Here is a 26,908-nt window from a genome sequence, read left to right as displayed (position 1 = left end):
GCTTATTGGTACCCCCTTGGGGCGATGAAAATGTTTTGGAACTAGATAGAGATGGTGGTTGCACAACCTTGTGAATGTCCTAAACGTCACAGAATTGTTCCCTTTAAAATGGTTAATTTTATGTTATGTGAATTTCACCTCAATTTTAAAAAGAAATGGTGGAGGGCTTCCCTGGTGGCGCAATGGTTGGGAGTCTGCCTGCCGATGCAGGGGACACGGGTTCGTGCCCCGGTCCAGGAAGATCCCACATGCCACGGAGCGGCTGGGCCCGTAAGCCATGGCCGCTGAGCCTGCGCGTCCGGAGCCTGTGCTCCGCAATGGGAGAGGCCACAGCAGTGAGAGGCCCGCGTACTGCAAAAAAAAAAAAAAAAAAAAAAAAGAAATGGTGGAGACAGGGAGGCCAGTTTGGAGAGCTTTGGACACCAAACAGTGGTGGCACTAGCTGGAGTGACACCTGAGAAGTAGATGCCCACCACCACACACACACAGCTGGGGGACGAGGAGGAGTTTTCATGGCCTCTCCAATAAGGCTTTTATTGGCAGCCCAAGGATACTTCAAGGCTGGGTTTGGGGCCCAGGATGATGCACATCCCTAGGAAAGCTATTGGAGAAGATGCGTGTGACCCATCCAGGGGGTAGCTTAAAGTCCAGCCGTCTCATCCCAAGACACAAGGTACAGTAGTCCTCGCCTGTCCTCTGAATGTGCCCCCCGTCCCTCCACAGAGCGAGGAGCCCTGAGTGGGGCCTTACAGCATTTCCTTGGCTTCCCAGGTTTGATCTGCTGCACAGGTCTGAAATAAACCTGTAGAGTTGGGAACAATTAGGAAATTTCATCTTAAAACAAGATGGAATGTAGACTTACTGTGACGAACCATGTGTAAAAATACCGAATCACTATGTTGTACTAAAACTAATAGAATATTGTATGTCGATTCTAATTCAATAATAAACAAATAACTAAAACACCAGAACTTATTTCTAAGATGTTTAGCTATAGCAAGAGAGGCGGGAAGACAGTGAACGCAGCCCCCAGCTTGAGCACCACATTTGTAGACAGCGTGGATGGAAGCAGCTGTCTCCTCAGGCCAGATGTGGGACTGTGATCCCCCAAAAGAGTTGGGGAGGCAGAAGGGCTGGTGAGCGGTGTTGATCATCTTCAGATTTAGTTCAACAGCTGTAGGAAGGAATCTCTACAGTAGAACTAGATGCAAGAGCTTGCTGTTTTGAAGACACATCTGCTTACTCTGGTTTCTCCCTGGAGACCCGAGTATTCCAGCGTTTGCAGGGGCTGCGAGGGCCCCTCACCCCATTGGCTTCAGGCCTCCATGAGGGCCACTGATGAGGACGAAGCCTGGGATGCTTTCCACACAGACCCGCAGAGGTGGGGCTTCTGGGAGCAGGTTGCAGTGGGGTTCCGGGCAGATTCAAGACCCACCCAGTGGGTGTGCCATCCCCCTCAGATGGGTGTGTGATCTAGAAAAATGTCCTGTACAGTGAGCAGCTGACATGTGACAGCTCGTGAGTCAGCCTGGCTGGGTTCCCAGCACAAAACCCTGCCCTCCTCCCTCTGCCTTTTATTCTCTGACCCACTGTAGGTAAAGCATGATGATTCTGGATTTGTTGTAAATACTGTAATCCTTGCTTTTTGGGGTTTGGTTTTTTTTTTTCTGTTTTTAAAATTATGGTAAAATCCACATAACGTAAAATGTACCATCTTAACCATTTTTAAGTGTATAGTTCAGAGTATTACATAGATTCCTAACGTTGTGCAGCCATCACCACCATCCATCTCCACAACGCTTTATGACTTTGAAATCTGTTCTTGTTAAACAGTGACTCCCCATTCCCCTCTCCCCACAGTCCTTGGCGGTGACCACTCTACTTTCTGTCTCTATGAATTTGACTACTCTGAGTATCTCATATAGGTGGAATCATACAGTATTTGTGTTTTCCACCGATGGGCTTATTTCACTTAGTATAATGTCCTCGAGGTTCGTCCGTGTTGCAGCATGTGACAGTATTTCCTTCCTTTTTCAGGCCAAATAATATTCCATTGTATGGATGTACCACAGTTTGCCTATCCATTCTGTGACCTTTGATTTTTTTTGGTTATGTTTCTGATTGATTTTATCCACAGAGATTATAAATGTATTATTAGTTCCCTGTGTCTTTTGTAACAGTGGTGGCTTAAAACCATGGAAACTTATTGTCTCACAGTTCTGGAGGCCAGAAGTCCCAAACTGAGGTGCTGGCAGGGGCTGTGCTCCCTCCAAAGGCTAGGGGAGGATCCTTCCCTGCCTATTCCAGCTCCTAGTGGCTGTGGCTACGTAACCCTCATCCCTGTCTCCATCTCCACAGAGCCTTCCCCTCTGTGTCCTCTCCTCTCTGTGTCAAACCTCCCTCTGCCTTTCTTTTAGAAGGTCACTTGTCATTGGATTTGAGGTCCCCCTGGATCATTCAGGATGATTCCCTCCTCTCAAGATCCTTAGCTTAATTACATCTGTAAAGACTCTTTTTCCAAACATTCACAGGTTCCAGAGATTTGATGTGGATATATCTTTGGGGGGGCCACCAGTCCAGTAAACCTGGGAAATTATGCAAGTATCATCCTGGTGAAGGCCGGAGCTTTGGTGTGGTTTTAATTGAACCCTTGCTGAGCATCGGAGGTGTCCTAAGGCCACTTCTCTGGGTGTGGTTTTACCTGAGATACCACCAGACACTGGAGGGAGCTTTGAGAAGGAGAAGGGTCCCGGACAATGGTCAAGAAGCTCCAGGCTCAGCTATGTCACTGATTCCTGAGTAATTTTGATCAGATCATTTAGCCTCTTTGAGACTATCTTCACTTCACAGGTAAAAAGGAGTGGCATGTAACCTCTGAAACTCTACCCTGTTCTAAACTTCTCTCTCCGTTATTCCTTAATATCATAAACTCTACCCATTACATTGGCTTGAGGGAGTGGGGAGGAGAGCTTCATGTGTTTTAATGAAAAGGGCTCCAGGGGATGGGAAATCGGGGATTTACTCTTGGATCTGGAACTCACAGCTTGTGACCTTGGGCAACTCACTCAATTTCTTTGAGCCTCAGTTTTTTCTTTAAATACAAGCATTAAAAATATATATGTAAATCCAAGACTTGGACCACTTGACTCCTAAAGTTACTTTGGTTCTAAGGATCTGAGTTCTGTAATTCTCATGTCTTAGACCTAAGGGGTCAGAGCCAGCAGTTCTTTTTTTTCTGGAGAGATTTTCTGGAAACTGGCCTATAACACTCAGCATATGGCCTACACTCGGATTGTAGTTTTATTTGTCATTAGCTTGCTTTCAGTTTTTTGGGTTTTTTTTTTGCGGTACGCGGGCCTCTCACTGCTGTGGACTCTCCCGTTGCGGAGCACAGGCTCCGGACGTGCGGGCCCAGCAGCCATGGCTCACGGGCCCAGCCGCTCCACGGCATGTGGGATCTTCCCAGACCAGGGCACGAACCCGTGTCCCCTGCATTGGCAGGCAGACTCTCAACCACTGTGCCATCAGGGAAGCCCCAGTTTTGTTTTTGAGAGATCTTGCTATAAGTGGCACATATTTTAAAGCTTATGCTAATTAACCTAGAAATTCAGGAGCATTCTGAAGATGTTTACAACCTCCCTCCTAACTAAGAAGTCCAGAAGCAGATTCGTGTGAGATACTGGAGTTTGCCAGTAGCCTTCTATCTCCATCCCCACCTCTAAACTCTTCTCGGAAGCAGCCTTCCTGCTCCTGGTACTTACTTCCCTTCCCTCCCCCTACCCTGCTCCCTTCTGCTTTAGCAGCTTAGTGGTAACAGGACATGACGTGAGACTTCAGACTTAGGTCACAGATGTCAGTACATGCTGGGGACATCCCTTTGGTATGAATTTCCTTCCGTCTTTGGTGGATGGTCCCAGGAGATCTCTGACTCCAACAAACTTCCTTTCCTGGGTTCAGGTTGTTACCTTCCAACTTTCCCAAGAAAGAGAGCAACAATAAAATAGCTGCAAAATGAATGCAGTACAGAAAAAAAAAAAAAGCCAATGCCAAACTAGACACAGAAGTCTGGAGGGTAAAGGAAAAGGGCCCGTCCCATGTCGGCCCCCTTCCCTGTCCTGGTCTGTCCCATCTGCAGACCGAGGCTGGACTTGACTTCTCTTAGTCTGTTCTCTTGCACAACTCCCTTTCCCCAGGGAGCTCAGTGTTCACAGAGCACTCCCGGATTCCTTCAAGACCAGGGCTCTCTACCAAACGTAAAATAGAGAGCTAGTGGGAAGCAGCCGCATAGCACAGGGAGATCAGCTCGGTGCCTTGTGACCACCTAGAGGGGTGGGATAGGGAGGGTGGGAGGGAGGGAGACGCAAGAGGGAAGAGATGTGGGAACATATGTATATGTATAACTGATTCACTTTGTTATAAAGCAGAAACTAACACACCATTTGTAAAGTAATTATACTCCAATAAAGATGTAAAAAAAATAATAACATGAGTATAAAAGTTGAAGAAACAAGCAAACAAAAAAGACCAGGGCTCTTAGGGTTGGCTGGCTCTGCAGACAGTGCCGCCCTCAGCAGGCACCTGGCCGGCTGTGTGCCCAGCCTCCTGTGTGCTCTGGCCCCAGAGACAAAGGCCCGTGGTGTGTCTGCATTCCTCCCAGCGGAGGGCGGGGCTGCTAGTCTTTCCCTGGCCTTCCTCAGGTCGCCACACCCAGGAAATCAATCCTCCTGTCTTTCCAGAAGGGCTGGTAGCCCACGTCTTTCTGTGGTGGGGTGTTTACTGTGCCACTTGTGCTCTCCTGGGAAGAATGTATGACAGGGTCTGTTATAATTTGAATGCCTCGCGATGTAAGAGAGAGACCCTCAAATGTAGCCCAGGGCCAATCCTCCAGCCTCCTTAGTGCCATTCCATTCATTACCTGTGGCAACACTGTCCTGTCTTTATCTATTAACTTGGAAGCCTTGGATGAAAAGACAGGACTTAGACTGGCTTTAGGCCCCTCCTGCTCTACCCCTGCAGTGTAGGAAATGGAATCACAACATGAGTCAGCAAATCCTTTCCGTTGATTCTCCGAGGGATTAAAACCGATGGCTTTGTTTTGTTTTACCTTGTTTTGTTTTTACTTTTTGATTACAACTCCTTTTCCATAAAGCCCAAGGACAAATGTTTATGATGTTCCTGTGAAACTAATTCATGTTATAAATTAGAGGCCCTTGTCCCCTTCCTTCCTTTTGCTGTAGGTATTTTAAGCGTGTTCTGCTGTAACAGCCACAAGCAATGAGTAGATCTTGTTCTGGGCTAAACTGTTACCTAGTGAGAGGGAACATAGGCTGTCCCAGGGCACTTGCATGGCAGATAATCTTTCTGTCACCATTGAAGATGTAATTTGCAAAGACAGACTGAATGGTGAAGTCCCCCCTTTCTTGTTCTGTGTATGTCATATAAATGCAAGCAAGACTAAGAAGCAGTGTTCGTGCAGAAAAATAATTTCATTCTTCTCATTCTCACTGCACTCCCAGGAATTCATGCCTCCTTCCACTTAATTGTGGACCCAAATATATTTGAGGATGAGGGAAAGGAGAAGAATCAAGTAATATTTGAAGTCTTGGTTGAGATGGTCTCTGCCCCAGTGGACAGTGAACCACCACAATAGCCTGCTTTTGTATGATATATTTAACATTTACAAAGGATCTCATAAATATTTGATCCTCACAACAGGCCTGTAAAGTGATGAAAGCAGTTACTACTGACCTCCACCTACAGATGAGCACCAGAGACCTGGGGGCTGATTGGTAACAGAACCCAATTAGAAGCCAGGTCTCTCAGTCCTCAGAAGATAGGAACACACACGTACACACATGCTGCTTCGTGATCTATCTGGCAATAATCATTGCAGAAAACAAGTAATTGATTTGCCTCCCAAAATAACTTACAGAAGGACCAAAATTTACCATTCCTGGTGAAATGGGGAAAGTACCTCATTAGTGGTCCTGTTATATCTATTTTCAGGACAGTAAACATTTGCTGCTTGTTTGGTTTCCTCTTTACCCATGTAAAATGTCACCGAAGGTCAGGGACCCTGCTCCTAGAGTCTGTTGTATTTCCACACCGTCATGCCTCCTTCTCCCTTGTCTCCTTTACTCAGCTGGAGGCTCTACAGGGGCACCTGGCATGGCCCGTGGAGAATACTGTGGATGGGTGGTGCCGTGTCAAGTGAGGGAGCATGCTTTCCTCACCGAGCTCTGGTCTGGGACTCCCCAAAGCTCAGTGGAGAGTCAAGAAGAGCCTGGGAGGCAGTTCCAATATAGGGACACCAGTCACCTTTCCTCATTTAAAATACAGCTTAATGATAAACTGCAAAAATGGCCTCATCTTAAATATGAGTTAAGCAAGATGTGCGCTATCCATACAATGGAATATTATTCAGCAGTAAAAAGGAGTAAGTCCCTGATACCTGCTACAGCATGGATGAACCTTGAATATATTATGCTAAGTGAAAGAAGCTAGTCACAAAAGACCACCTATTATATGATTCCTACAATAGGCAAATCTGTAGAGACAGAAAGTCTATTGGTGGTTTCCAGTGTCTGTGGGGGTGAGGGAAATGACTGTTAATGGGTATGGAGTTTCTTTTGGGGGTGATGAAATGTTCTTGAATTAGATAGTGGTGATGGTTACACAAGTCTGTGAATATACTAAAAACTACTGAATGGTACCCTTTTTTTAGAAGGGTGAATTTTATGGCATGTGGATTATATCTCAGTGGTGTTGGTTGCAACGTCTTATTTGCAAAGAATAACTTAGTGCTAATATTTGTCCCCTCCATCATGAATAGATCAGGAATTGGCCCAGTAGAGCATAAGAAGCACATCGACATGATAAATGATTGGAGGAAAATCTATCTGATTCACCCAAAATTATCCACTTTGTCCTACATTAATGATAAGAGGAAATGTGTTGCCAGGGTAGCAGAAGACTGTTCACAGGCAGTAAAGATTCGATATTTATTTTTAAAAAGCACCCATTTCTGCCAGCACAAACGGAAGGGCTTTCTTCTCTGGAAATGACATTCTGAAAAGACTTTGTATTTTAAGTTAAAAAAGATGTTTTGTTTTTCAGTGTTATTCTACTTCAGAGAGCTTAGCTTCTTGCTGGTGCAATGTGGCAGTGGGGTGACAGCTGAACCAAGTGGGGTAATGTGACTCTTCCAGAGAAATTAGCAAGAAGTACTGAGCATGTGCTTATGGCCCAGCACTGGGGGCCACAGAAGAAGGTGTGAGACTTAGGACTTCTTCTCAGATAGATGAGGCGTGCATTTCTAAAAGTAATAGGGTGTCCGAGTCCAAAATTACACCCCCTGTAGTGTCCCAGGGACGCCCAGAGCTCATGAGTACCCGAAGCTGCTGCAGCATCTTCAGTCCGAGGGTGATTCTCAGTGATGGTATTGAACTTTGGGAGTAGCTAGGACCCAACAGCTGAGAGGCAGCCTGCGAAGACACGTGACCAACAAGTACAGAGAAGGGATGGGTCTCTGGTCTGGCCACTGTTCTGAGCACAGAAGTGATGACCCCTCAGAGTTGTCCTTTCTCCTCTCCTGGACCCAACACTATGTGAGCCTCAGAAGGCTCATGTGTCTGCATTCTCATGGACCTAAAGCGTCCATCCTTTCCCTTCCTCCTGTTCCCCACGTGCTCCCATCCCTGGCTCTGTTCATGTCTCCTTCACCACTATAACCCGAAAAGGGACGATTATACCCCTTATTCTAAGGGATCGATTCCAAGGTGCCTCACCTGCCCTGCAGAGGTGACCTTCACTGAAGTTCAAGGTAATTGTCATGACCATTTCTTGGTGGAGCAGTAAAAGAGTTCAATCTTTGACTGTATCTCAGTACACAAAAGATAACTGGGGCTGCACAGTTGTGTGAGGGCCAAGTGAGATGCACACACAATAAATGCCCTGGGGTTGAAAAGATTCTTGTCAATTCTTAGAAGTCAGCTTTGGATCTTGAGAAATGGGTAGGTACAGGCAGGTGAGAGTGAGAAATTTGTCTCCATTTGCCCTTGTGACTGACGTCTTAGGTCACTTTTTTCTAACTTTGTCTGTTTCTTTGGTTTTCATTTGACTGTTTGGTTTAATTGCGTGCTTATAATGTGCTGTTTTCCACTTTAAATCATTTTTGTAAGTAGGTTGTAAACTTTAAAAACTAAGAAAAATATATTTTCCATTGCTGACTAGCATAATTTTAATTTAATTATGAGGTTAATTGGCTCTTGTGGGTTCACCTGGATCCATTTCTCCATCTGAAAGTTCATGCATATTAGAAAACGCCCACCACCCTCTTGGATCTGCCCATCTGGTGGATGGTGAGAGAGGCAAAGGCTCTCTACACCCAGATCCAGCCTTTCTCCTTAAATCTGGGCTGTACCTCCAGTGGGCATTAGGGCAGCCCTTTGGTCTCAAGAAATCTTCTCTAGCTTCTGGGTTCCTGACAGCTGAGACAAAAGGTGGTGTCCGAGCTACCTCGGCTGTAGTTTGGCCTTATGTTTTTGTCCACTTAGCCCCTTGTAGCAAGTGTTCAACTTGGCGGTAGACGTTGAAACGTGGCACCATCCGCAGGTCACCAGGACAACTTCTATTCTGGGCACAACTTTCTCTAGGTGAGGATGTGAAATTTTCCACGAGGCCCAGGAGATGATGACTGCTCCAGGGGAGATGGGCGCATTTGGTCCCCTTGGCCTCAGGCAGCGATGCTGCCCTGCTACCTATCCTACTAGGAACAGGCTTCCTCCTCTTTCGTTTTCCACCTGAACGTGCTTGCTTCCTGCACCTCATGGCTTCCCGCCTTGTGAGGGATGTAATGCCAATTCCAGCAGATGGACCTGCCTAGAGTTTGCCAGGAGGAGTGACGGTCAGGGCTGGTACTCGTCCAGCCCAGAGAAAATGAACTGCTTCAGTAATCCCTTTCCCTAAAGGACACTTTGGAGTGGCCTTGCAAATGAAAACTGTTTATAAACCATCTATTTTCATGGCCCTGCAGCAAAACTCAAAGCTGCAGGCAGGCATCTTGGAAACATAGACAGAATCAGGAATTTTGGAGCTTGAAGTGGCCTTAGATAAGGTGGGAGAGGGAAGAGTGGTTAGTAGAAAGAACTGACACAGCCAGACACACCAGGATTTGATTATAGTACCTACACTTAGAGCTGAGCAATGGGTAGCAAGTTGCTTAAACTCTCTGAACCTCAGCAGCCTCATTTGTAAAATATGGATAATCTTTACCTTTTAAAGGCTTAAATCGGATTATAAATGAGTCATCTGGGACAGTGCCTGACATACAATGCTTCAAGAATGTTTTTTCCATTTTCTTCCTTTATAAATGAAGAAAAAGATTTTGTAAGAGCCCAGTACATTGAATGAGCTCATAACTTCCTATCTGAATGAAGGAGGCAGGCTCACCCCCACCGATTTACTCTCTGATGTAGTTAAATATGTGATTATTTCAGATGCACAAGTTAACAGTCATCAACACGTACAAAGCACGTTGATGCTTTCTTTTGAAATTTTCTTAAATCGCTTAACTTTAGACATCCACATGCGCCTAAATTCGATCTATCATTGTTCCAGCAAGTATTTTCTTTTACAATACTTTTTACAAGGCATCTAGCAGCTGCTAAATAAAGATTTGTTGACGAATGATTGTTTTTCCCATTATGAATTTTTGTCATGGCCTTCACATACTCTTTGGGCATAAATTCCTCACCACCCTACTTACTAATTACTGGTTCCTTTCCCTCACGTGGGAAATACATGCCCATGTGTCTTTTTCCTGTCTGTTATCACATCCACCTGAGTGTGGTCTGTTAAGTATAAACTCCTGGAGGATTTGTGCTTTCTGTTTCATTGTTCTGTATAATGCCCAGCACATTTGCCTAGATGGGGCGTTTCTCAGTATCTAGGATGATGATGAAGAGGCCTCTTAGCTTCTACGGACTGTGAAAGCTCCAATGTCAGCTCCTTGATATAGACTGAGTCCCTTTGGAACAGATGTTAACCACCTGCCCCTTTGATTAGTAACATCTTTATTTACATACCTTACAGTTCACCCTGGTTAACTGTGTGATTTAAGAATCCTTAGTAAATTTACAGAGTTGTGCAACCATCATCCCAATCCAATTTTAGAACATTTCCATCACCTCAAACAGATCCCTAAGCCCATCCTTTGATTCTTTATTCTTCACTTTCTTTCCCATAATCACATGCACATGAATGTAGAGAAGGCAGGTCAACAGGAAAGGCATCTCGTTATTGTTCACTAAGGGCTGCCCAACTAGAATGGTTTCTTGAAACTCTTGACTCTGTCTGGTGGTGATTTGGGGCTCTTTTCATTTGGAAGTATGCTTGGCCAATTTAAAGATGAACCATCCTCTTTCTCTCCATCCTAGAAGATATAGAGGTAATACAGAAATAAAATCTGAAAGAGGAGCTGATAACTCCAAATATGGGAGAGTAGAAGAGGATGATTAAGTCTGGGGGGCAGCGATCCCAGATCTTATGCTCCTGTGCTTCTAACCCTGTGCCTGGGAGCATGGTTGAATTTCCCTTTTTCCTTTGTAAGGAGGGACGCTTTCACTCCTCTGACAAACAGTGGACTGCCTACTAATGTCCCAAACAAGAGGCAAAGTTCTAGGATCACCTGGATATCTCATTTAAAGTATAGATTACCAGACCTCACCCAGAGATTCTAGGGGTCCAGGCTGGGGCCAGGAATCTGCATGTTAACATGCCACCCTGCTCTGTGTGATTCTGGTAGGGCCAGGGGGCTACAGATCACACTTAGAGAAACTGTCCCTAAAAGGGTGTGGTGAAAGCACATTCATGGGGGCTTTCGACTCCTTGGAAGGATAATGCTCTAGAAGTTTCGCTAACCCCCTGTAGTTATTATAATGTGTAATCCAGTGGCTTCCTCTTCATTTTAGAAGCACTGTTCTATTGCTAAAATCCTTACATGTCTTCAGCAGTGTTTGGGATTGCTTCCAAACCAACCTAGAGAGATTACACACACACACACAAAGGTCTTTTTATGTATTAGCTGATCTTTACGAGCAAATAATCTCCATGAAAAATTTCCCTAAATCACTTTAGTCTTGTTAAAAATGACAGGAGTCAGCAGAATCTTGCCCTAGTTCTAAGGGAGGGCTACATAAAAGGGGCTGTGCTAGCACCGTGGTAGAAGGTTTCTGGCTCCGTCTGTTCATAAATACGCAGAGCCTGTGGCTTTGCCTTCTGTGGCGGCTTCATCTGGCATTTCTGCAGGACAGTTTAGTGGACAGTGAGGTAAGGTGTGTAAAGTGCCTGGAATGTAGGTAACTAGTAATTTTTTTACTGCAGTAAAAGGACGCAATACAAAATGTACCAACAGTGTGAAACATGGAAGCTTCATAAGTGAAGTTTGGGGGGGATCCCATTTATCTCAATACAAACATTCTGAAATATGAAAATTCTGAACAACGAGTGGAAACCCAAATCAAGTTGCACTGTGTTTTATTACACCTACAGAAAGGATGCCATAAAGTGTGTCTCCAATGCAGTGACTTAGGAGAGGAGGCTATTTGATCTCTATGCTCAGTCGTGTACCTTTCCATCATCCCAAATCGAAGAAAGAAATTAAAAAGCACAAGACACTGGTTTCAACGCAAGCCTCTGCCCCCGGGGACAATCGCTGTCAGATTAATGGTGCAGACAAGCATGGGTGAATGTGAAGAAATGGTACTTTCCCCACCTGCAGTTTAAAAAAAAAGAAAGAAAACATACCCCCCTCCTTTTTCAGAAACATGGACTGGCCCGTTAGTGGTTGCTGGTGTGTTTAACTAGTAAATGCAGTGGGGAGAGGGAGGGTGGGAACGCCTGCCCCAGTCTGTTCTTTTTTCCGGTGTGTGTCTCTGGAGAGACGTGCATTTCGTTAGCCTTGCTTCAGAGAGGAGCCCGCTCGCGTGCCCCAGGCGGGCGGGGAGCCCCGGTCTGTCGGGCTGAGGTCTGGCGTTTCCAAGCCTCTTTGCCGTGTTGTGAGTTTGAAGTCCAGAGTTCCCTGCTCAGCAAAACCAGGAGCCGAAGCAGAAGAAAAGGAGCCCTGGATTAAGGTAAAGCGACGTTGCTGGAGGTGTCCTTGGCTTTGCAGAGCAGACGTGAAATTCCCCGCTTCCTTGGCGACATTGGAGACCCCCAGGGTCCTCCAGATGTGGTATGCTGGATCCTGGCGACAGAAGCCACTTGCTTTGGCCTGAAGGACATTTTACTTAAACTTTTTGCTTTTCTTAGGATACAAATGAACTACGGAGGTTTTTTTCCATGCATCTAGTAGCAAAGAGCAGGAAAGGCAGGTTATTTGACTGAGAGAAATAGTTTATTGACCTTTTAAAGAGTGTGTTTTTTCAGACTGCTACCCCCAAGATTGAAAGGAGAGTGTGGTTTCCAGATTGTTTTGTTTTGTTTTGTCTGTGGTTGTAAAGCTCTGCGGAATTTATGTTTGAGATGAAAGAACTTAATCGTATTTGGGGGGTCTGGTGGTAAAAGGGGCGAGGGGAATTGACTCAATTGATCTGTTACTATAGATGTGAGGGTTTTTCCTTTAAGAAGTTTCCCATGAATGAATATGGGGAAGCAAAACATTTGTGTATTATTCATATTGTCTTACAGCTACAGGTTGAAAGAGCCTGACTGTGCCCTCTCTTTACCATCTTTGGGCAGGAAATGTAAGAAATCTAGAGATTCTTGCCTTTCTAATGCAAACAGGTTTTCTGAAAACCTAGTTATTAATCAAACCATGCTCCAAAGTTTATTTTTGAGAAAAAATTTTAAAGCATGCTGTGCTAGCACTGAAGAAGGAATGAGACAAGAAAAAGCATCTCAACCATGAAAGAAATAGATTTATGATTTGGGAAAGGTTAAAAAAAAAAAAGTGAGTCTAGCCTAAAAGTCAGCAGGTGTGGGGTTGCCATAGCAGCTTCATCTATCCCTGAACTGGGACTGGGGATTTAAAAGAAAATTGAGCCTGTTTTCTCTGAGACAGTCTCAGGAGGTATGTTAAGAGGATGTGAAGTTATTTAGATTATCCAAACAGGTTCTGACAAGTAAGTGAAAATAACTAATTAAAATATTGTTGCCATTCTATAATGGATCAAAAGGCTTGTTGAGTCATGATGTACTTACAGAAAAGGTGAATTTGCCACAGCTCCTTGATATAAATTACTTTTTTTTTTTTTTTTGCGGTACGTGGGCCTCTCACTGTTGTGGCCTCTCCCATTGCGGAGCATAGGCTCCGGACGCGCAGGCTCAGCGGCCATGGCTCACGGGCCCAGCTGCTCCGCGGCACATGGGATCTTCCCGGACCGGGGCTCGAACCCGCGTCCCCTGCATCGGCAGGCGGACTCTCAACCACTGCGCCACCAGGGAAGCCCGATATAAATTACTTTTGAGAAGGGTTTTTAAGACTAAATGTGAGGCCTGGCTCAGCTTTCAATGCACGTTTCGACCTCGTGTTTTCAAGTGGGTTCCTTCTGCATTTTCATGTGTCAGTGAGTTTAACCCCTGCACCTGTGGCTTATCCAACTGGGTCAGGGGCTATCATATCATGACAACAGAGGTCTGCAGGTTTTTCCCTCCAACTAAATAATAGCTAATTTAAAAGGACGGGAAAGTCCAAAATACTCAGGACTTAACACCCCAAGTCTGTAGAGGGATGATCATGGTTTTGCCTCCTGTAGACCGGGTTTCTCAGCCTCAGCACGACTGGCATTTTGGATGGGGTGATTCTTTGCTGTGGGGAACTGTCCTGTGTTTAGCAGCATCCCTGGTACCCACCTACTAGATGACAGTAGCAATTCCCTCCCCAACTCAACAACTAAAAACATCTCCAGCCATTGCCAAATGTTCCCTGCAGGGCAAAATCAGTCCCCAGTTCAGAACCACTCCTATTAAGTAACCACTTTTGAGACCTACTGGGAGGGCTGGGTCGGGGAGGCAAGACCCCAAGGGAGAGTGTTTATCAAAAGAGCAGGAACGGGACAAATATTTTGCCCTGAGCATTTTGGTCTTTGCTTTGTTTTCTTTTTGTTTGAAATCACATCCTGGGCTGGGTCGTGGAGCAGGGGTTAAGCACTCTTCTCCATATACATTCTTCTGCCCCTGGCCTCTCCCCTCCTGGTCCTTTGTGGGCCTTATTTGTTGCAGTGCCTAATCAAACTTCTCTGAAAGGAATCCTATCTTAAGTGCATCCCAGAAATGCACTATTTTTTTTTTAAAAAAGCATCTCGTATTATAGCACGTTTTATAAGGTGTAAAAAATAGGTATGCCTTGTGTGTAAATCTGGGCACACCTATTTGGTTTTTCTTCTGGAACCTGTAGCTAAGTGCTTCCATTTCTTTTTTCCTTTCCCCCTCTGCACCAGTAAGTCTCAGACTTTCTGATTGAGAGTTGGGTCTCATTTTGTCAATGAAATAAAATAGTCACAGCCTTTTTCCAATTCACAGATAACAAAAAAGTCAATGGCTGGAACTTTTTCCGTTTAAAAGTTTTCTTACACCTTTAGCATATGCTGTTGTGTGTTTGCTCTCAGAGGTTAACACATTACAAAATGAAATCGTAACAAATTCTGGAACAAAACATTGGAAATAGCCAATTTTGCTTAGTTCTACTTAACTTTTCTTGGTGGACCTATGTTCTAATTATAGCTTTAAATTTTATAAGTATACATTCATAATCTTATTAAACAACGATCTGATATACAAACTATATGTATTACGTGTTCTTGGCATTTCTCCAAGAACATGATATGTGCTGAACACCATGGTATGTTGCAAGGAGTGGCCACAGGCTGCTCTGGGGAGGAAACCCTCCTCAGACCCAGCTCGGGTAGGGGTGGTGCCTGACATTGGCTGAGCATATCAGGAAACACCTCTACTTGTTGGAGTCATTCTTGGTGATGGGTTGGAATGGCCCGTGGTGTTTTCTGTGATTCATTACAAAGCACATCTTCCGTTTACCTCTACTTGGAGGTACCTATGTATCCGACACCTTGTGCTCTCTTAGAAGCATTTCCTCATTTGAAAACCCACTCCCTCGTTTACTAGATCTAAGATCTATGAATGCAGAAAACATAAGTATTTTAGGTCCATTTTATCACCAGGATGTAGCACAGTGACTACGGATGCTGGCTGCTCAGTAGTTGATGAATAAACAAGTGGATGTCAGTGATTCCCATACAAAGACCACCCGGGAGCTTGGTCTGCAAGAAGTTCGCATGTCTACCACCTGTGTCCTGTCCGCATTGTCTATTCTGTGTATTTTTTTTCAAAAGGACAAATCCATTCCCCATCCAAGCAGCCTTTAATGTTTGAAAGACTACCAGGGAAATCTTTTAAGGATATAGGAATAGTGGTTCTGTGGGTTGTAAAATTTGGAGGGGAGAGCTTTATAAATTTTTCTTCCTGAGGTCCAGATATTAAACTTATGCTCTTATATTTAAAGCCCCACGTGCTAAAGCTGCCTTGTGGCTTCAGTGAGAAGAACATGCCAAGCCTAGGACTTGACCTAAAGGCAATGTATTCCCATCCTCTTTGTTTTTAAGAAAATTATCCAGTCCAATGAACTTGTAGATCACAAATGAAAAAATATGCCTTATATATTCTTATGTATTAGGGTATGAAGTCTTCGAGAATTGGGAGTGTCTACTGGGAAGTCAGAACAGTGCTGCTTAAAAGAGCCTACATTTCGGGCTTCCCTGGTGGCGCAGTGGTTGAGAGTCCACCCGCCGATGCAGGGGACACGGGTTCGTGCCCCGGTCCAGGAAGATACCACATGCCGCGGAATGGCTGGGGCCGTGAGCCATGGCCGCTGAGCCTGCGCGTCCGGAGCCTGTGCTCCGCAACGGGAGAGGCCACAACAGTGAGAGGCCCGCGTACCACAAAAAAAAAAGAGCCCACATTTCTTGAATCAGATATCAGGACATGGGGTGTCCAGATGAGGCAGATGACTTGAAATGGGGACTTCCCTGGAATATGCAGGATGTAAAGATGTAGTAGTGGTATGTAAAGGAGCCCAAGATGGCCTTAATGCTGTGATTCAAAGACTGTCCCTTGCTCCGTTTTCTAAAGCAGAGTCCCTGGTATGAGTCTATATGGGCAAGAATGAGTCTAACTGGTGCCTTAAGCTGCCCAGGCTTAAACTGTGACCTTGCAGGGAGGGGGCCCTAATAAAAGAGGAAACAAACCCCACTGCTTTTCCTGTTCACCAAGCCTGAAATGTCTTTGGCAAATACGTGTCTGTGTCCTCCTCAGCATTGCTGGTTCACATTGAGGGCGTTTTTTTGCTCATAAACATTAGATGAAGCAGGAATACTTGCTTACACTTAAGGCGGCTTTTATCTTACCCTCCTGCTAAATAATAATAGTGTTAGTTTGTCTTGGGGCTCTGCAGCTGGCTCCTTGCATCCGCGCTTATATCCGTATACCTTGTCCAAATAAACATACTTGAAAAGATAGAGAAATGTGTTTTGAACAGTTCAGAACATCCTCTAACAGAGTTTTAGCCCAGCTTTCTGCTTTGTTTTGGCAGCTTGTTTAGGATGCAAAGTGTATCTTGTTCTGGCAACAGATTAAAGAAGGTGTTGGTTCTTACATAACAAAGTTTAGGGCCTAAGGACTGGGGTGGGGGGTGCTGGCGAGTGCAGATTTCCAGTCTTCCTTTGTGGGGTTTTTTTTGTGGTACGCGGGCCTCTCACCGCTGTGGCCTCTCCCGTTGCGGAGCACAGGCTCTGGACGCACAGGTTCAGCAGCCATGGCTCACGGGCCCAGCTGCTCCACGGCATGTGGGATCTTCCTGGACCGGGACACGAACCCTTGTCGCCTGCATCGGCAGGCGGACTCCCAACCACTGCGCCACCAGAGAAGCCCTCCTTTGTGGTTTTTAAAGAGTTTTAAAGCATAAGGAAAAAATGATGTACCTTTTTTTTTAATATATATACATTTATTTATTTTATTTTTGGCTGCGTTGGGTCTTCATTGCTGCGCGTGGGCTTCCTCTAGTTGCAGTGAACGGGGGCTACTCTTCGTTACAGTGCGCGGGCTTCTCATTGCGGTGGCTTCTCTTGTTGCAAAGCACGGGCTCTAGACACGCAGGCTTCAGTAGTTGTGGCGCACGGGCTTAGTTGCTCCGCGGCACGTGGGATCTTCCCAGACCCGTACCAGGGCTCGAACCCATGTCCCCTGCATTGGCAGGCGGATTCTTAACCAGTGCGCCACCAGGGAAACCCCTGTGGGTTTTTTTGTTTTGACTTTTAACCTCAGAACTGTAAAAACCTATTGAAAAACCTTACCTTGGCTTAGCCAGCCCTCTGCAATTAAGCTCCTGCCCTGCCCCCCCAAGGCACCTACATCTCTCCCCTCGATTCACTCCAGCCTACTGGCCCTCTTTCTGTCTCTCAAGCACTCTCTCGCCGTCTTGGGGGTCTTTGTACTCGCTGTTCCCTCTGCCTGGAACATTCTTCCCCCAGGTCACCTTCTGTCCCCTGGCCCTGTTTTATTCTCTTCTTGGCACTTTTTTTCCACAATATGAAATTCTTCCTTGTTTGTATACACATCATTGTCTGTCACCTGTTGCTAGAATGTAAACTTCATGACAGGTGCTGCCATATTCCCAGCACCTAAAACAGGATCTGCAAATGAATGTATTTACAAAACAGAAACAGACTCACAGACGTAGAAAACAAACTTATAGTTACCAAAAGGGAAAGGGTGGGGGAGGGATACATTAGGAGCTTGGGATTAACAGACACACACTACTTTATATAAAACAGGTAAACAACAAGGTCCTACTATATAGCACAGCGAACTACATTCAATATCCTGTAGTAACCTATAATCCTATAATGGAAAAGAATCTGAAAAAGAATAGATATATGTAACTGAATTACTTTGCTGTACACCAGAAACTAACACAACATTGTAAATCTACTGTACTTCAATACAATAAAATAAAATAGTGTCTGATGGAAGGTAGGTAGGTGTTCAATAAATGGATGGTGGATGGATAGATGGAGGAATGAATGGGGAGGGAGGGAAGGAGGCGGGGGGTGCTATCTGCCTAGTAACCTCCTGCTCCCCTTTAAATCTAACCAAGCACTCCCCTTCTGTGGTGCCCCCCTCCACAGTGGTCTTGGGTGGTTTTCTCCCCCATGCCCACCTCACTGGGCACATCACACCAACAGTGCCACCTGTTGTAGTCCCTTGTTTTGGAGTCAGCCACACCTCTGCAGGGTAAGCATCGGTACAGGAATATCTAATAAAGGGTGATTATGGCTGTAGTTATTATTAGTTCTTACTGCACTTTATAACCCTATCTCATTAATGTCCTTTCACCCATGTGCATTACTCTGTATTACTTTCACCTTTGTTTTGCAAATAAGGAAACTGAGGCTCAGAGCAGCTGCCCAGATGATTACTGGCAGGGCCTGGATTTGAATCCATGATGTCTGTCTCCAAAGCCCATATTCCACAGCATTTGTCTCCTCTTCATCAGGTTGATGAGAATTGGTCCGCCATCAGCTTTTGCCAAATGAATGAAACCTAAGAACTCACCTCACCTCCTCCCTCTCTTCCTTATTATTTGAGCTTATAAGCATTATTTATAATATAAACATTATTTATAATATTATTTGCAATATTATATAAATAGTGTAAAGATGAGCTTATTAGCTCATCTCTAACTAGCTGGTGTATCTTAAGTCACTTTTTTTAAACTGTCAGGGCTTAATTGATTATTTAAACTCTCATTTTTCTCATGTAAGCAAATCCATTAGTTAAAAAGTTCAGCTATTGTTGAGTCATGCATACGAACTTTAACCGAGCTGGTTCCTGGGCAGCCCTAGGGACCACTTTCCCTGTTTTCAGCTCCCAGCGTTACATTGATTTCCCTTAGAACATAAAGCTTCTCACTAAGAAAAGAACCTAGCAGCCATAGATGGACATTTCAAGTGAAAAAAAAAAAAAAAAACCTAGGAAAAAGCCTAAAAATGTAAACTGTGTCAGTGTTTCTTCCCATATTTTTAACACAACCAGGTGCTTCCAATTGCCTGCCCCTCCACTTGGTTGCGTTAAAAATATGGAAGAAGGGCTGACACCAGTCTTTATGAGTTTGGTTGGCCCCAGGATGTTCCATTGCTGAGGTAGAAAGCCAAGATCAGAAGCCTCTGGTGACACGTGCATGTAATTCTCTAATTCCGTTCTAAGGTGATAAAAGCTGCTGAACTTTCATAGCGTTGTGGTGGAAGGAGTTAACTGCGCTCATGCCCCAGGTGTCCGCATCTGGTGTGCCCAGTAATGTGAGTCTTCGGGCAGGAACGAGGCAGACTGTGCTGGTGTGTTGCGAGCAGGTCCCTCATCGTCTGGCAGCTTGAACTTTCCAGCACACGACAAGTCCCGATGACGACTCTAACAGGGCAGAGTCCTGACAAGGCTGGTCCGTCAGAGCTTTCCTTGGCGCAGAACCAAGTTTCACCCAGGGTTGGGGCCAACCCAGCTGGTTCCCATTTTCCTTGGTGGGAGGATAAGCAGGAAGATGGAGTTCACGTGTGATAAAATCGAAAGGCCCTCCAGCGCTGGGGGTGGGACCACCAAGAGGCGCTCTGTCGTGGGTAGCATGTGTGTGGAATCTGTCACGAACCCCAATATGTGACCCAGCTTCTCTGTCCATCACAGCCACTACTGGCCCTTTAACCATCCCTGAGCAAAATTGGAGGGACTGTGACTTTTTAACACAAAACTCTCAAGCTCCTTAATGGTCTTGGGTGTGCTCATTAATAACGGTGTCTCGTGGTTGGAATTTAACTGGTTTTGCAATGAGAGTATTGGAAAGGAATTTCTGACTGAGTTCATGCATTACTTCCAGCCCAGAGCCATTTGGTAACTGGGGCCTTGCCTAATCTGAGCTCACACTGACACGGGCTGCACCTCAGTTGGCTGGTTCCCAGACCTGGCCTGGCACCAACCTGAAAGATCTCTTCTCTACCTGCTTTTCTGTGTTAAAGGTAATTCCGGCTCAAGACCCCTAGAAATACCATGGCAGGAACGTTACATAGACTTAATCTGGTCTGACCTTCTTAAAGTTAAGGATATTGAGACCCAGAAAACATAAGAAGGTACAACCTATTGGTGACAGCGAAAAGCAAGCCTCAGAGCAGTTCTGTGTTTCACCACCCCCAGCACTCCCCAGGCCACCCCATTCAACTACTTCTCTGCTTATTGTACAAAAAAAAAAAAAAAGTACTCCAAAAGGCCTTCGGAATATTAAAGCTATTGCGTGAAAGCAGGATGCTAGGGAGTTGAGTGAATTTCTCTGCTGGTCATTCCGTGGATATTTGAGAATTTTTGCTCAAAGCTTTGTTTTATATTCTCTTTGTTTTGAGACACCTTCCCTTTCCAGGCCAGGCCAGAAGAAGGCCTTCCCTTCTTATCCTGAAAACATGTGAGTTTCCACCTGCTTCCAGGAAGATCGTTGATGACTGCGTGGGATGCCCTGCCCTGTCCAAGTAGAGAACTTCTAAAAGTTTTCTTTACAAAGTAATGTGTGCTCATTTTAAATGAATAAACAAAGAAGCACATGGTGTAGAATCATACAAGGCAGAGGGCAGATGGTAACTCTGTCTGTACAGACTCTTTCTGCAAGGGGCCAGATAGTAAATATTTTCAGCTTCATGGACCATTACTCTCTCTGTCTTAGCCACTCAGTTCTTCTGTTGAAGGGCCAGAGTAGCCATGGACACCACGCAAACGAATGGACATGGCTGCGTTCCAATAAAGCTTTATTTACAAAAGCAGGGCTACAGTTTGCCAGCTGTAGACATCCCAGTAGACATCCCCCTCTCCCTCCCCACCCCCGCTCCCCAGTGGTGGGTGTTGTTCCGAGTCCCTGGCAGCCACGGAAGTGTTTACATATCTGGAGTTTAGGCACATGGCTTCTGTCATCCCGAATGTAGTTCTGTATCTTGCTTTTCTCCTGTTTCCAATGCACAGATAAACGTGGGAGGGTATATGTCCTTGTTTTAGACAAATAGGACCACGTTGTGCCTGTTGTTTTACAGTTTCCTTTTCTTCGCTTGGCAGTGACTCAGGGCCAGTGCTTATGGATTTAGGACTTGATTCCTAAAGGCCACACAGTGGCCTCATTCTTTACCTTGCTCCAAGAAACCATAACAAATACAAGAGAATAACTATAGATGTAAATAATTACTGGCCGACAGTCAAAGATGATGTCTCGTTGGCTTCACATCATCCCGTGTGTCTGAGCGGCCCTCCACGTGAGCCGCTCTGGAGGGGGGATCGCTTCAGCCTCCTTGCTCCCAGCCCAGCACCGTGTACAAAGGGGCAAGTTAATACATGACTTTGCATGACGATGAAGGTTTCCAAGCAAATTTTAGGATTAACATCATGATTGATTATGAAGAGACTTCTGTGAAATCCTGAAGATGCCAAGTTTTGTGTAGTGCTGTGGAATATGGTTTGTGGTGAATGAGGTTAGACCCGCCCTGTGCCTGCCCTTCAGTGTCTGTGCTTTTGGAGGTGTCCTGTGTTCATTTCCTAGGTCTGCTGTAACAAAGGACCACAAACTTGGTGACTTAGAACCACAGAAATCTATTCACTCACAGTCCTGGGTGCCAGACAACTGAAATCGAGGTGGTGTCAGTAGGGTTGTGGGCTCCTTCTGGAGGCTCTGACGGAGAACCCGTCCCATGTTCTCTCCTGGCTTCTGACGACGGCTGGCAATCCTGACGTTCCTTGGCTTGTGGACATATCACTCCAATCTTTGCCAGTCTCCCCGTGGCCTTCCTCTTTGTGTCTCTCGATCTGCTTCCCCTTCTCTTTTCTCGTAAGGACTTGTCATTGGATTTAGGGCCCACCCTAATCCAGGATGACCTCTTCTCAAGATCCTTACCTTGATTCCATCTGCAAAACCCCTATACCTAGCAAGGTTACATTCTGAGGTTCCAGGTGAACATACCTTGAAGGAGCCACAATTCAACCCACTCCATGTCCTCTGTCTAAACATCAGTGTTCTTCCTGTTCAAGTTTTTCTCCCTGCCTCATTCTTGTCATAATCAGCAGCCCTGCTTTTTGAGGAGAACCCTGGCAGCCCCAGGAATGGCATCTGCTGAGAGTTATTTGCAAGTCTAAGATCAGTCACAGAAATCACCGGCCAGAACTGCAAGACTTCGAGGAATTTTCTTGCCAAGTTCAGCAAAATAAGAGGCTAATGAGAAAAGTATTTGCATATCTGACACCTTAATTGAAAAGGAAGCAGGGCTTCCCTGGTGGCACAGTGGTTAAGAATCCGCCTGCTAATGCAGGGGACACGGGTACAAGCCCTGGTCCAGGAAGATCCCACATGCTGCGGAGCGGCAAAGCCTGTGCCACAACTACTAAGCCTGTGCCCTAGAGCCCGCGAGCCACAACTAATGAGCCCGCGTGACACAACTGCTGAAGCCCGTGCACCTAGAGCCGGTGCTCCGCAACAAGAGAAGCCACCGCAATGAGAAGCCCGAGCACCGCAACGAAGAGTAGCCCCCGCTCGCCGCAACTAGAGAAAAGCCCACACGCAGTAACGAAGACCCAATGCAGCCAAAAATAAATAAAATAAATAAATAAATTTATTTTAAAAAAACAAAAGAAAGCAGAAGGAAAGCTTTCCTTTGTAATCCGCAGGGGTTTTTAGTTCAGTTGGAGCCAGCTGAATGGTGGCCTTGCTCTGAAATTAACCAGCACTGGTAGTTGAGTTTCGAGGTTTGACTCCAGCGTGAGGCCTGGATTACCAACACCATCTATTTGTATAATTTTTCAGAAGAAAGTTGTATTCATGCAAAACTAAAGGATTGTGGCTGGGTACGTCACTTGTTTTTATGTTGTGGCCTCTCCTGTTGCGGAGCACAGGCTCCGGACGCGCAGGCTCAGCGGCCGTGGCTCCCGGGCCCAGCCGCTCCGCAGCACGTGGGATCTTCCCAGACCGGGGCAAGAACCCGTGTCCCCTGCATCGGCAGGCGGACTCTCAACCACTGCGCCACCAGGGAAGCCCCGTCACTTGTTTTTAACAGTTTGAGAAAACAGCTGTTATTTGTGTTGCACAAGGCATTTGGATGCAAAAAGGTTTTAGTTTCTAAAATTGAGAAGTGAGGCCAGCCCACTTTCCACTGGGAGACAGCACCTTTGGTCAAAAGTGGCAGAAACTCACCTCAATCCAGCTGTCTTAGTGTCCTAGGGCTGCCGTAACAAAGTACTACAAAGCGGGTGGCTTTAAAGCAGCAGAAATTTATTCTCTCACAGTTCTGGAGGCTAGAAGTCTACAGCCAAGGTGTTGGCACGGCCAGGCTCTCTCCGAGGCCTCTGTGAGGGCAGGAGGGGGCGTTCCTTTTGCCTGGTCCAGATTCTGGTAGCCCCAGGCATTCCTTGGCTTGTGGCAGCGTAACTCCAATCTCTGCCTCCTGTGACCTGGCATTCTAAGGAAGCCTGTCACCCTTTCCTCCTCGTATGAGGACACCAGCCATCCTGGATTAAGAGCCAACCTAACTCTGGTCTGACCTCATCTTAACTAATGACATCTGCAACAACCCGGTTTCCAAAGAGGAGCACATTCTGAGGTGTTGGGAATTGGAATTGCAACAAACGTATCTTCTTAGGGGGCACAAGTCAACCCCTAACACCGAGTAAAGCACAACAGGACCAGGCCGCCACAGAGGGCCGGAGGGGCTGAAGCCTGGGCCTCGGGTGCTGTGTGTGTGCTCTGGGCGTCGGCTTGTCTCTGCAGGTGTGTTCGTGCTCACAAACCTACTCTCTCTGCTTGGAAAGGACGGGGCTACAGGGGCTCCGAGCAGCTCAACCTCAGTGGAAAAGGCTGTTCTCTCCCCTGCTCACCTCAGGAAGTCCTGGGGAAGGTGCCATTGCCATGGTGTGGTCACCTTTCCAGCCTGGATCATTCTCTGTGGCCCGTGGTGGGTCGTGGAGACGATGGCAGTTCCTGTGACTGGAGTTGTGGGGAGGATGAGGCTCTCCCCAAAGCAGGGTGGCCTTAACTCGCTCACTGGGGGATCATGAGCGTGGGGTAGCCTCAGCCACACGTTACTTCTAAATGACCCTGGTCTTGACTTGCTATTAATGTGATCTCGGGCGTGGATTTGTTCTTGTACACCCACTGCGCATTCACCTGGACCAACCCGCGTTCAGGCGCTGGGAGATGTCCCCAGATGTGTTTTAGATTTTTTGTTTCTCTGAAAGGTGCATTTGCATTCAGGCCAAAAGCCCGTGGAGACTCTTAATTGAATCTTTAATCCCTAAGGGTGCCATGGTGGTAGCTATCAAGGACGGGTGCTTTGTGCCTCTTAGTTTTCAGACTAATGCTTTTAAATTTCTAAACAGGATCGCAATAGTGTAGACACAGTTTTAAACTCCGCTGAGTGGCCTGTGGGAAGCCCGTTTCCTGTACTTTGAATGCCTTTTTGTGTTTTTATGCACTCACTGCTGGAAAGGTACGGTTCTAGTTCAACTATAAAAATTAATTCGGGGGAATGATTGCATAAATTAACAGAACAGCTCATAATTCAAAATGCCCATTTCGGGCTTCCCTGGTGGCGCAGTGGTTGCGAGTCCGCCTGCCGATGCAGGGGACACGGGTTCGTGCCCTGGTCCGGGAAGATCCCACATGCCGCGGAGCGGCTGGGCCCGTGAGCCCGCTGAGCCTGCGCGTCCGGAGCCTGTGCTCCGCAACGGGAGAGGCCACAACAGTGAGAGGCCCGCGTACCGCAAAAAAAAGTGCCCATTTCATGTCTTAATTATGTTTATTTCTATCTAATATTGAAAAATAACTTCTTATTCTCTGAGTACTGCGAGCAGCATAGAGCAAGCCACCTGAGGTAACTAATCTGCAGATAGTCCAAGAAGAGATACCCATACAGCCTAGAGGCCAGACACAGTGATTCCCTGGGTACCATCATTTGAGGGATAGCATCGTTTGAAAACTTTTCAGGCTTGTGATGACATTTTCAAGAATCTCTCTGTCTTGGAAATTTGAAACGTGACCCAAACTTAGCAGATATCAGTAGCCAACTAGAGTCTGCCAGGGCACTAATCCTTGCCATCTCTTTGGTAAAGGATATATTTCTTGGTAGCATTGAATCCATCACCTTTCTCAGAAAAATCAATCGCTTATGTCTACATACTCTGGACTAGACAGGAATGCTAAGAACCATTTAGCTGTTCTTTTGTTCCTGGTTAATGAGGGACGCCCTTTGCTCTCTCCAGCCACCAGAATTAGTGAGGGACATTAAATTCACGTCGACTCTAAGCCCACTAGTGCTGCAGGCTGAGTTGGACTTTTATTGGTGGTCGTTTACTCTAGGTTAGGAAGAGGTGAACGGAAGCAAGTCTACCCGGCGAAATTGCTGTGATGTGGTATGAGCTAGCTCGGGATAAATTGAGTGTGAAATCATTACTGTCGGATGTTGCCTGCCAGTGGCTTTGTGTGTGTGTGTATGATAATGATTTTTGCTTGATTTAAGGGGTGGTAGAATACTGGCTGTTACTGAAATAAAGCTAATTTCTTCCTGTTCTGAGCCGTTATGTCGCATGGTTGGGATGTTTGAAACACAGTTTTCTAAGATCACTGCTTTTCTGCAATGAAGAGCTAGTATCCTTCTTTCTTCTCTTTCTATCCCCTCTGTGATTTTTGTTCTCTCAGTTTATCCCATCTATCAGTTAAATGTATAAGGGGTAAGAAATGAGCTTTTAGCTGACCATTATATATGGAAATTATATAGAAAAGCAACTCGAGGTAAAGAAATGTCTGGTTTTCTGGGTTTGCTTTTGTGTGTTAGGGAAAGAGAGGGTAGATGGAGGGGTCCAGGTGGATATGTTCTTGGCTGTGATGTGAGCGATAGGGAAAAAAGTCTTGAGTTTTGGTGCATATAGTAATGAAAGGGAGATTCTGCTTACCTTTCTAATCTCCATTTACAGGGCCATTTTCTGTGACGTCTTCTCTGACCCCTTGAATCATCATCACCCACTGTCCCCTCCTCTTGATCCCAGGGCCGAGTCTTTCGTTCAGTGAATGCTTCTTGAGCACTTACTGTTTGCACAAACTGGGGATGCAGAAATGAACAAGGCTCCTGCCTAAAGGCTCTGACCTCATGCACACAGGCCTCTGGTCCCTAGAAAACACAGCTGGACATTACTATATACCAGGCGCTCCCATACGTGCATTACATTGGGTTGGAACACAGCAGTTTGTTCAGCCTCCTGCCTTTAACAGACTCATTATTTTTGGAATCAGTATCCCTCTCAGCGAGGTTTACGAATCTCAGTCATCTTGTGCTCATCACGGCTGGCCTGCAGCGAGGAAGCGGGAGCAGCTGTCCTGTCCTAATTGGACAGAAGGCAGTTGACTTGTCTTGAATGGGGAGTGCCTGGACCAGCCTTTCCAGGAAGATGCTAAGAGAGCATCTGTGCACCTGAAATAGTTTGTTGATAAGGAAGTGATGCCACCGTTTTCACGCTGGAGAGAGTGGCAGAGGGACAGCTGTTTGGTCCCATAAGAAAGGGAGGCCTTTAAACTTGATGATATTGGAGAATATAGACAGTTGGTTTTTCTCTTGAGAGTTGGGAGTGTTTTTTGCAGGTGACCTGTTTGTTTCATACTGAAAGAATTAGAATCACTCTTTCCCAGGAAATGTATTAGGAGCAAATTACAGGAAGTAGGACTATTCTACAAAGAGGTGAGAGGGGATAAAAAAGAATTTTTAAAAGGAAAACAGCTTAGAATAGAATAAAATCCTAATGTAAATTTACCAATATAGTTTGATTTCAAAAATTCATTCTGTCATTG

The 26,908-nt window shown here is 45.8% G+C and overlaps 1 protein-coding gene across 11 annotated transcripts in view; it reads left to right on the top strand.

Moving 5' to 3' along the window:
* ABLIM1 (actin binding LIM protein 1) overlaps positions 1-26,908 on the top strand; it is a 306,271-nt gene that overhangs the window by 212,653 nt on the left and 66,710 nt on the right. For 2 of the 11 annotated variants that reach the window (XM_027112676.1, XM_027112675.1), the window contains exon 1: positions 11,905-12,131. The exons of 8 other annotated variants lie outside the window; for them this stretch is intronic. The gene's annotated coding sequence lies outside the window, so the exon portion shown is untranslated. Of the gene's footprint in view, positions 1-11,904; positions 12,132-26,908 lie in introns of those variants that run through there. One more of the 11 variants, XM_027112677.1, reaches the window with a different exon arrangement.

The sequence above is a fragment of the Aethalodelphis obliquidens genome, unplaced genomic scaffold, assembly GCF_003676395.1.
Source record: "Aethalodelphis obliquidens isolate GAN/ISIS:26980383/991018 unplaced genomic scaffold, ASM367639v1 scaffold11, whole genome shotgun sequence".
Lineage (NCBI taxonomy): Eukaryota > Metazoa > Chordata > Mammalia > Artiodactyla > Delphinidae > Aethalodelphis > Aethalodelphis obliquidens.
Note: the sequence above shows the minus strand (reverse complement) of the source record. Positions and strands in the feature narration are given on the sequence as shown.